Source organism: Medicago sativa, chromosome 6 (genome assembly GCF_051527215.1).
Source record: "Medicago sativa cultivar Bolivia chromosome 6, Bolivia_mono, whole genome shotgun sequence".
Lineage (NCBI taxonomy): Eukaryota > Viridiplantae > Streptophyta > Magnoliopsida > Fabales > Fabaceae > Medicago > Medicago sativa.
Window position 1 is genome coordinate 72,887,526 of NC_140754.1, and position 8,824 is coordinate 72,896,349.

Here is an 8,824-nt window from a genome sequence, read left to right on the forward strand (position 1 = left end):
CCCAAAAACACTAATCGTGACCGGCGCACGAACTAGAACATTCTAGCCCGGCAAGCCTATTGATTCATTTTGACAAACTATAAAATAAAAACAATTCGAATTCGGTTTTCACTTTAAAAATTTTTTACTGAAATTTCGACAGAGTTTCCTCTGTAAATTCAACATTTCCAAGATATGAATCCTATTTTAAAAACCTGTTTCATCATTTAGTATCTCAAATAACATTTTTCTCATACTAGTATTACCATTAGAATCTCAAAGCGACATAACTAAATGTTTGTACAACTCAAACAAAACATTTGTAAACAACCAATAGCTGCAGATACATTAATCATTCAATTTATACACATAGGAAACCTACCAAAAGTTTGACACTGATAGATCTTTAACCCTGCTAGAAGCTTTCTACACAATTGACTTTGAATCTGTAAAAATATAAGAAAAAGGGTAAGTCACAAGGACTTAGTGAGAGACAACAACCACTACCAACTAGAAGGGAAACACATAAGAGCACGATAGTTGTTTTTCTCAATTCTAATTTTAATTTACAAAGCTAGTACCCGTGTAAAAATATGATAAACTCACAATCAAGTGTACCGTGAAGATTCGGAAAACTTTGTAACTTTATCAAACCAAATAAGACTATATCAAAATTCAATGTCGTCAAGAGATGAAACCAAATCCACAACTTTAAATAAAATATAGAAATTGATTATAATGAAAAGAAATCGAGATAATCAAATCCAAATAGAAAATAAAAATCGAACTTAATGAAATGGAATCAAAGTAATCACTTCAAATAAAATATAAAATCATATTCAATTTCATAATACCAAAATAATCAACGTTAAATAAAGTATAGAAATCAAACTTTAGTGAAAATAATCAAATGGGTGAATCGAGAACTAGCTCCATCTCGTTGATAGCCCTCTCCTCCTAATGGTGGCCTTTCCATGGGACGGCTCCATCTAACGGATAGCTCTTTTCTCTCGACTCAAAACAAGATGTAAAACATTTTCAATTAGGAAGTTTACCTCTCGTTGATAGCCCTCTCCTCCTAATGGCGGCCTTTCCATAAGGGCGGCTCCATCTAACGGGGTAACTCTACCTAATTGAAATCACATACTAGGTGCACCTAGATCGTCGTCATTATAACCGTAATTTTCAAAACCTCATTCTTAAAACACGTCTAAAACCATATTTTGAAACATAACGAAACTTATATCAAAATACATTCATCAAAACTCAATTATCATAAGTAAATCCAAATTCAAATTCAAATCCAAATCCAAATCGCGTACATATTAATATCAAATCCTTTCAAAACGCATATTTCAAAACCATATTTCACAACATATCAAAACAACTACGAAAATACATAAAATCAAATCCTCTGTTTCAATTTCTTTACTTTATAAAATCACAAGTAAAATCCAAATCCAAATGGAGCGCATATTAACATCGAAAATTCTCAAGAACATATATCTCAAAACCGTATTTCTCCATATCTCAAAACTCATGTCATATTATATGCAATCAAACCTCTATTTCAAATCATTCGCTCAATAAGTCATAGATAAATTCAAAAAGAGACCATAATCATATCGATGACTTTAAACATAACTATCATTGAGAAGAAAAATGTTCAAAGGGTGTGCTCCCCATTTTTATAAACACTTTAACATAGAACATTATCAAAATATCAATAATATTAATAGTAAAAATAAGTGATAATGATCGTTATCAACTCACCTTAACATTTTCTGAAGTCTCCGCGCTGCTTGAGTCCTAGTTAAGCTCTCGGTGTGCTCCGTAAGCACTTTTATCCTAAACATCTTAACTGTAGCTTATGGCTTCTGCGTGTTCCGAATTCATTCCAAACTTTGATCAAAACTCTTATTAATCATAGGCGTTCAATTCTGCACCTTTCTAACTAGTCTAAATTCACAATTTAGCTCATTTCGCAAAAATCATGACAAAACCCGTAAGCCTTTTTCTGCAGCTTTTCCAGCAACATTGTCCAACTTCAAACGCGTTTTCCAAACTCGTTTCAAATCCGAATCATACAAAGTTTGTGTCCAAACTGTAGGGAATTAAATGAGGAATCCAGAACTTTAACAATCACTTCATTCCAAGTTACACAACCAGATTTACGAATACAAAACCAGAACCCGCGCTTACTAACTTTCATGAAATTCAGCCATATGATTCCCACAATTTCAAACGTGCATTTCTAGTACCAAAATTACACATGTAGAAGCTTCTCATTCCTTCTTTATAACAGCACTAAACATATATACATAACAGCCCATATAACCAAACACCTTAAATAACTCAATAACAACTTGTAGCTTCTACCAATTTCAACATCATTCCCATCTCTACTCCACTTATCCAAACATGTAGAATTGGTTCTTAATTAACTCATACAACAACTTCAACATATTATCATGATATATTTATCACAAAGCCAACATCACAACTAATTACTCACTTACAAGGACTGTGGCTTCAGCTTCAAGCACTTACAAAAACCCTCAATTCAAGCTTGATAAAAAAACTCCACAAATTGTGATGGTGATGGAGAATCAGCTGAAGGAGGAGAAAAGATGGGATAAACTTGTCAATTGAATTCTTATGTTACAAGGATAGAGGATTCATGCTTGCATGTTGATTTCAAAAGGTTAAAAATGAAGATGATGATTTGGGTGTAGGAGGGAGAGAGGACCGGTTTTTTTGGTAAGGAGAAGGGAAAGAGAATTCTCTAGAATGGTTTGGAAAAAAATGAAGAAAATGGTTAAAAAAATAAAAATAAATGGTCCCCTCTTCTTTTTAAAAAAATCTTGAGTCCCAAATGACCAAAATGCCCTTCAAGGAAAAAGACACATTTACCCTCTATTAATACGTAACCATTAAATTCTTCGAGTTCATTGAAATAATAAGCGAGACATTTACAGACTAATGTCTCATTTCTCAATAAATAATTAACCCCTTTAACAATTATTTATCTTTTGACATGTAACTAATACGACAATTTATTACAAATTCAGCGGGATATTACATACACCAAAAATCTCTGCTTTCACCTAGAGCAGTAATATAATTTGCAAAAGACCTGACTGTATAATTACCTATATCTCAACAACTTTGTTGATCCTTAGAGTTGATCAAATGCAAATCAATAAAGAAGACATTATTTCTAAAGATGAAGCAAAACATGGCTTATCGAAAACTTTAAACTATATCCTTCATACGTTTGAGATAATTTTTATTTTTTGCCTTATAAAACATTATGTTTGAAAATTAAAGATCTATGAATTTTGACTTTGGTTGTATAAAAAAATGACTTTTGAATTATGCGATTCAAACAAACGAGTTGGACATAAAAAACTTGCTTATGAACTTGAAATTAGGCAAGTTCAATTTTAAAAAAAGTTCATATCAAATTTGAGTTGATTTTCAAGCTGATCCAATTATTAACGAGTCGAGTTAGCTCGACTCATTTTCAACCCGACGCAAAACTTAGCATCCAATAAGTCTTATGCACCTATACTAGTTGCATAACCAAAAATAAACTAGTGGTGGAATGAACATGTGTTCTATGATAGGAAGGGTCTCCTATGAAACTCTGATTATAGAAAACATTGACAAGTGAGCGGATTTTTAATACTTGTGCCATCTTTGGTATCATGAGTTAGGACACGCACATTTGTCATATTAATGTCAAAAAGCAAATGTGATATATTAGATATGCTGCGAACAAGAAGTGGGATTATATCCCTAAAAAAAATAAGTGGGATTATTTAAAAAATATTACGAAAAAAATTAAATATAGGTTTCAATGAGACATGTTTGCATATCAATATCAAATGGAATGTGATTCATGTTAAAAAAAAAAAATTACTGATGTGACTATATATCAAAATTAACTCCAAGAATTTAAAAGGTTAAAAATAGTGTGATAAAGAAGAGTAGAGACAACATATTATAGAGTATATCTCTGACTAGGATTTTGGAACTGTTAGTTTTTTTCTTTCTTTTTGGGTTAGGTTTGGAGAGCTTCAAAGGAGATGTTGAGTAATTGGTCTTAAAATTATTAGATTCATCTTTGGATAGAATGAGAAGATTTAGCAGGGTCCTGGTGCCATGTTTGATTGGATGGATGCTTTGTTCTACTGTGAGCTGAGTACTTTTAAATCATGTCTCCTAAGCCTATTTTTGGTAGCATGTTGTATTAAATGTGAAATTAAACTTGGTTTCTTAAATATGCATTTCATTTCAGCAGCTAAACTTTTGTATATTTTCATAGTCCATTGTTCATTTGCATTAACAATATTTTGAGTTGAATTGAAAAAGTTACTTTTCATTTTAAGCTAAGCTAAGCAAAGCAGCCAGCACTCTGTAATTGATGTCAACTAGTGGATGAATTTGTTCTTGTCATCCACTTGCACGTTATAATTATAATCAGAATATGTTATTTGTAATGTGATGAAAATAATTACATACATGTAACCTCATATATATATATATATATATATATATATATATATATATATATATATATATATATATATATATATATATCATCTCGTCAATGATTTCTTATAAGCATTTTAACAAACTCATGATTTGTTAGGATGTATTGATGATATCTATATCTGATTTATTAATTAATAGTTGATATTAATTACTTACTTTATAATGTAAAGTGAATTACTCACTTTAGAATATCAATGTCCAATGGATAAAAGCTTGCAAAGCTAGAAAATGGCACTAAAATAGTCCCACCTCAACTAAAAGAAATGCTATGATATTGTTTATATACGTCAAGGTATGTTACCTGCTTGAAAGTTGAGTCTGAAATGCTTTGAATATTTGAAATTATTCGAAGCAATTTAGCATCATCCTTTTTTAACTTCATAAAAGTTAAGTTAGAAAATTCTAAGTATAAAATGCTAATTTTAAACTTCATAACCTTCTTCCATTCTTGTTATGAAATTTCTTTGAAAGATATTCTTATAATATTTTTTACCAATATAAAAAAAAAACTTTTGTCTACCATTTTTTTTTAATATGTCATTGATTAATCTTTCAATGAGACTACGTGTCTTTAGTCAATAATAATTCGTGTCCACTACTTGTGCCAAAGCTAGTTAGCTAACATAAGGAATACATATATAAAAATTAACTCCAATAAAGAAAAAGATTAAAACTAGTGTGATAAACAAGAGTTGAGACAACATTAATTTCTCTGGAAGTGTTGAGTTTTGTCAATTTTTGCTTTATGGTGCAGTGGTAGGACATTTTGCGTATTGATATATGTTGTGAATTCGATGAGAAAACACACCAATAACAATACTTGATGTGTGCAGAAAGGGATAGTCAAACAACCAATACAAGTGGGTAACAGTTATAATCACAAACAAAAGTAGAAAACAACAGGAGAAAAGAAGAGAGAACACAAAAGAATTTGTTGACCCAGTTCGGTCCAAACTGACCTAGTCTGGGGGAGAGAGCAGCCCTCCATTACAAAGGGAAAATGGGTTCGAATCCCCGTCAAGCACGTTTTTTTTAAATACATTACCTAAAAATAGAAAATAAATATGTAAAAAGAGGAGAAAATAGAAAATAAATATGTTAAAAGAGGAGTAGGGAGTGTTAGTAACAATTATTAATAACTGGCCTAGTGGTATAAATTGCTTGCTTGGAAACAGAAAGGGAAAATGGGTTCGAATCCCCCGTCAAGCACGTTTTTTTTTAAATACATTACCTAAAAATAGAAAATAAATATGTAAAAAGAGGAGAAAATAGAAAATAAATATGTAAAAAGAGGAGTAGGGTTTTTTTTTAAATACATTACCTAAAAATAGAAAATAAATATGTAAAAAGAGGAGAAAATAGAAAATAAATATGTAAAAAGAGGAGTAGGGAGTGTTGAACCCGCAACCTTCGGAAAATTATGGCACCCCCTTCCACTGCAACCACAAAATTTTATTGATATTATACGTCTAATATACTATATAAGGAAATACTGGGGGATGCCGTGGCCCCCGCCGGCCACCAAAGAGATCTGCCACTGATGATGAGTAACATTACAAAATTGATATCAATGGGTTACAAGAATAAGTCTCCTACCTAATTCTACTCAAATCTCAGCCTCTTCCCGTAACCAAGAGATTCAATCCTAATAGTGTTTCCCAAGGTGAATCAACCCTCAAACCCTAGTGTTTGTTCCAAAGAGACAAACTCTACACAAACCCTAGTTTTGTTGTTGCCTTTCTAAACCCTTGTTTCAGCCCCCTCTATCTCAAGGTTTACACTGATACAATGTCTATATTTATAGTATGACACCGTTCAAGGTGCTGTTTCCAGTTTTGGTTCAGCATAATTCCGTTATGGGCACCGAGGCATCAGAGCTTTTTGTTCCTACTTCTCAACCTTCTGTCTCAAACATTGTCAATATGTATCCGCTTACGCGTAGAAACCATTCGGGAGCTTGGAACCACTTCACTTCGATTGCCAAGATTCAGTTTTACATCTAACTCATGGCCGAAATTTACTAAATGGATGACTTGCACACATGACACAGTACTCACATGATTTGAGGAGTGGTGTGACAAATATTTTGCACCGGTCATAGCTATAGCTATGCAAATGCATATTATACTCGGTCGTGGAATAATATTTTCAGGCCAAAATTTCCATATTCTACACTGCACATGACCTACATGATAGAACTTCATGCAGGTTCTAAGAGAAAAACTTTTGTTTTGAAAAGAGACAAGTGTTTATATCATGCTTTTATATGTAAGACATCATAACATATTTTGCAGTACTAACTGATAATGGTTAGTACATAATGTGTTTAAAATGATTCACTTAAATGTGACAATGTTTCTTGTGCAATGTAAAAAAGCATCGGCATCATTCTCCTCTTCCTCAACATTATACTTTCCATCCTCAATTTTTTCTCAGTTTCTTTTTATCTATCACAATCTATTTTAACCAAATTGGAAGACTTGGTAGATTTTCCAGGGGAAAGCCATGGGATTGAAGTGATGGAATGGTTCAAAGTTCTAGAGAATAGCATATGCAAAAAATTCACAGCACCAAGACATACAAAAAATAAACTCAGCTTAATTAGTGGTATATTAAACATGTTTTATATTAGTATATTCAATATTCTGCAACCTAATCTACATACTCTGCAGGAGCTATAGTTACTTGCACTTAAACTTGTGTTCTATGAATCACATAATTCATTCATATAAGATATAAAACTCTGATTATAGAAAACATTGACATGTGAGTTTAGATACTCCAGGACATTGGTGATATTAATGTCAAAAAGCAAATGTGATATATTAGATATGTTGCGAACAAGAAGTGGGATTATTTAAAAAATATTAAGAAAAAAATTAAATATAGGGTTCTATGAGACATGTTTGCATATGAATGTCAAATGGAATGTGATTCCTGTTAAAAAAATAATACTGGTGTTACTACATATCAAAATAAACTTCATGAATTAAAAAGGTTAAAATTAGTTTGATAAACAAGAGTGGAGACATCATATTACACTATATCTCTTACTAGATTTTTGGAACTGTTAGTTCTTTTTTTGGGTTAGATTTGGAGAGCTCTAAAGAAAATGTTTAGTTTTGTCAACTTTAGGTTTTTGGAGTTTTGTGTAATTGGTCTTAAAAGTGGACTGTTAGAACCTAAGGTTGGGAGAATATATAGCATTTAATTTCAAAGGAGAGAGCTGACTTTTAAACCATGTCGCCTAAACTTATATTTGGTGTTAGAATACAACAAGAATTGAACACATTAATTATTCATCATTGTGTAAATAATTATAGTTAATTGTACAATAACTATTCATCATTGTGTAAATAATTATAGTTAATTGTACAATAACTCCTACCTTAATTGGAGTTAATGTATTGTTGTATATATGTTTGCCAAATCAATGAGAATGGACAGGCAGTATAATTCTTATATGGTATCAGAGCCTCTTCACGATTCTTTGGGCCACCTGTTATCAGGTTTCCGTTATCGGGCCACCCGTCATTTATGTTCACGCTTCAGATGTGTAATCCTGAGCGTGGGGGGGTGTGTTAAGAGTCCCACATCGGTTAGGAGTTGGCCTGACAATTTGTTTATAAGTGGGGGCACACAATTCACACGCGTCCATTTGGATGACTTTCCCAACATCTCGGCATACTGCCAAGAACTCAAGATGATTGCTGATCAACTATCAAACGTTGGTTCACCGGTTTCGAACCAAAGGTTAGTTCCCAGTTAATTGCGGGTCTAAATGAGAACTACGATGGTGTTGCTATTTTTATTCAACAGAGTAATCCTTTGCCGCTATTTCATGAGGCACGATTGAGGTTGATCCTCGAAGAAACCCGCAAGGCAAAGCAAGCTGCTGCCACAGCCAATGCCGCAGGCACCGCTCTCCTCACCACAAATCAATCCAATGATGAGACCTCTGGTCACAATCGTGGTGTTACCCAAGGTTCCAGAAATCCAGCACACCGTAATAATTTTCGTCAAAAACGCGGTCAGAACAAAAACAACAATCGTGGTAGAAATGGAGGCGGTAGAGGACGAGGTCGCAGTAACAACAATCAAAACAGTGGACATCAATACAATCCACGTCCATGGCAGCAACAACAGTGGCCATCATACCCACAATGGGGACCGTGGGGACAACAACCATGGGCAGCTCCACCTTGTCCTTACCCCACATCCAATTGGGTTCGTCCACCATCAAATCGTTCTCCCGTGGCTACAGGAACTCGTCCACCACAGGCTT

General features: G+C 33.1%; 1 long non-coding RNA gene across 1 annotated transcript; it reads right to left on the reverse strand.

Moving 5' to 3' along the window:
- Window positions 1-205: 205 nt before the first annotated feature.
- Window positions 206-2,771, reverse strand: LOC146916726 (uncharacterized). The gene is made up of 2 exons (XR_015014019.1): window positions 1,753-2,771; window positions 206-425 (listed from the first exon to the last, which is right to left on the reverse strand). It is a non-coding gene; the product is annotated as an uncharacterized LOC146916726 (long non-coding RNA).
- Window positions 2,772-8,824: the final 6,053 nt, after the last annotated feature.